The sequence below is a fragment of the Sciurus carolinensis genome, chromosome 13 (genome assembly GCF_902686445.1).
Source record: "Sciurus carolinensis chromosome 13, mSciCar1.2, whole genome shotgun sequence".
Lineage (NCBI taxonomy): Eukaryota > Metazoa > Chordata > Mammalia > Rodentia > Sciuridae > Sciurus > Sciurus carolinensis.
This window is the reverse complement of record NC_062225.1, coordinates 84,529,408-84,531,212: the sequence shown is the minus strand read 5'-3', so window position 1 is coordinate 84,531,212 and position 1,805 is coordinate 84,529,408. Positions and strand designations below refer to the sequence as shown.

Genomic DNA, 1,805 nt, shown 5'->3' with positions numbered 1-1,805 from the left:
CCATTTGGGTGATTTTTTTTTTCCCCATCCTTTCACCTTCAGTCTGCGGATGGCATTGCCTATGAGGTGAGTCTCTTAGAGACAGGATATTGTTGGGTCTTGTATTTTAACTCAATCTACCAGTCTATGTCTTTTGATTCATGAGTTTATGTCATTGACATTCAAGGTTATTATTAAGATATGATTTGTATTCCCAGTCATTTTGGTTTTTTTCTGGGCTTTAATTCAAATTACTTTCTCTGTTGGTTTACTATCCCTCTAATGTAGTTCCTCCTTTTGTTGGTTTTCATTTTTTAAAAATTTTAACCTCAGGTAATATTTCTTGAGAATGTTCTGTAGTGCAGAATTTCTAGTTGTGACTTCTTTTAACTTTTGTTTATCATGAAATGTTTTTATTTTGTCCTCAAATCTGAATCTTAATTTTTCTGGATAAAGAATTCTTGGTTGGCATCCATTTTCTTGCAGAGTTTGGTATATATTATTCCAAGACCTCCTACCTTTGAGGGTTTAGGTTGAGAAATCAGCTGAGATCCAAATTGATATCCCCTTAAACATAATGTGATATTTTTCTCTTGCAGTTTTTAAAATTCTATCATTATTCTCTATTTTAGGCATTTTCATTATAAGGTAGCTTGATGTGGGTATGTTGTAATTTTGTACATCTTGGTCCTGTAAGCCTCCTGTTTTTCCATTTCATTCTTTGGTTTGGGAAAGTTTCTGATATTTTTTCATTGAAAAGATTGTACATTCCTTTGGTTTGTATCTATGAGCCTTCACCTATTCCAATAAATCTTAAATTTGGTCTTTTCATGTTATCCCATAATTCTTGGAAGTTTTGTTCATCGTTTCTTACCATCTTATCTGCATGATTCTACTTTATTTTCAAGATGATACATTTTGTCTTCATTGCCTGAGGTTGTATCTTCCAAGTGATCTAGTCTGTAGGTGATGCTTCCCATTGCATTTTTAATTTGGTTTATTGCTTCCTTTATTTTGAGAACCTTTGCTTGATTTCTTTTTCAGGAGGTGATCTTTCACCTCCTGAATTTCATCTCTGATTTCACTCCTCACATCATTGTGTCATGAATCAGTTTAACTCTGTACATTCTAAACTCCTTTGTCATTTCTTCTACTGTGTTGTCAGCGGATTCTATTATTAGAGGGTCTTGGGGATTTTTGGCAATTTGTTCCTTTGATTTTTCATGTTGTTTGTATGTGTACCCATCTAGCAGTGTGGATCTGAGGCAGTACAGTTTTTACCCTGTAGACTTGCAGTGTTCCTGGAGGTTTCCAGTGCTTCAAAAATATGGAACACTAGACAAATTTGCATGTCATCCTTGCACAGGGGCCATGTTAATCTTCTCTGTATCATTCCAATTTTATTATATGTGCTGCCCAAGTAAGCACAAGAACTGTGCTTCCTTTGTTGTGTATGCAGTTATGATGAATGACATTTTTCTCATTAGTAGTTCAAACTAGTTTTTAATATGTGGAAAAATGATGGATTTATTTTTGCTAAAGCATGCCTTTTTCTAAAATAAATTTTCACTTCATATATGGGGATTCTGCAAAATTTCTGCCCCTTTACCAATTTTCAGAATAGAATATAGTTTAAGGTTTTGAGTCAGAGATGAATAGATTTGCATGTCAGCTCTAGCACTTTGTAAGATAAATATATACCATCCATGTTTATCTTTTACCTTCACTATGTGACATATTCCATTAATAGTTATTCTAATATTGATCCATGTTTTCACCTCAAGGAGATTGGGACAGATATATTAATTTTTTAAACTGAGCAGCAG

The 1,805-nt window shown here is 33.6% G+C and overlaps 1 non-coding gene across 1 annotated transcript; it reads right to left on the bottom strand.

The window, feature by feature from the left end:
- Positions 1-1,300: 1,300 nt before the first annotated feature.
- LOC124963778 (U6 spliceosomal RNA) lies at positions 1,301-1,407 on the bottom strand. The gene has a single exon (XR_007104815.1). It is a non-coding gene; the product is annotated as a U6 spliceosomal RNA (small nuclear RNA).
- Between the last annotated feature and the right edge of the window lie 398 nt (positions 1,408-1,805).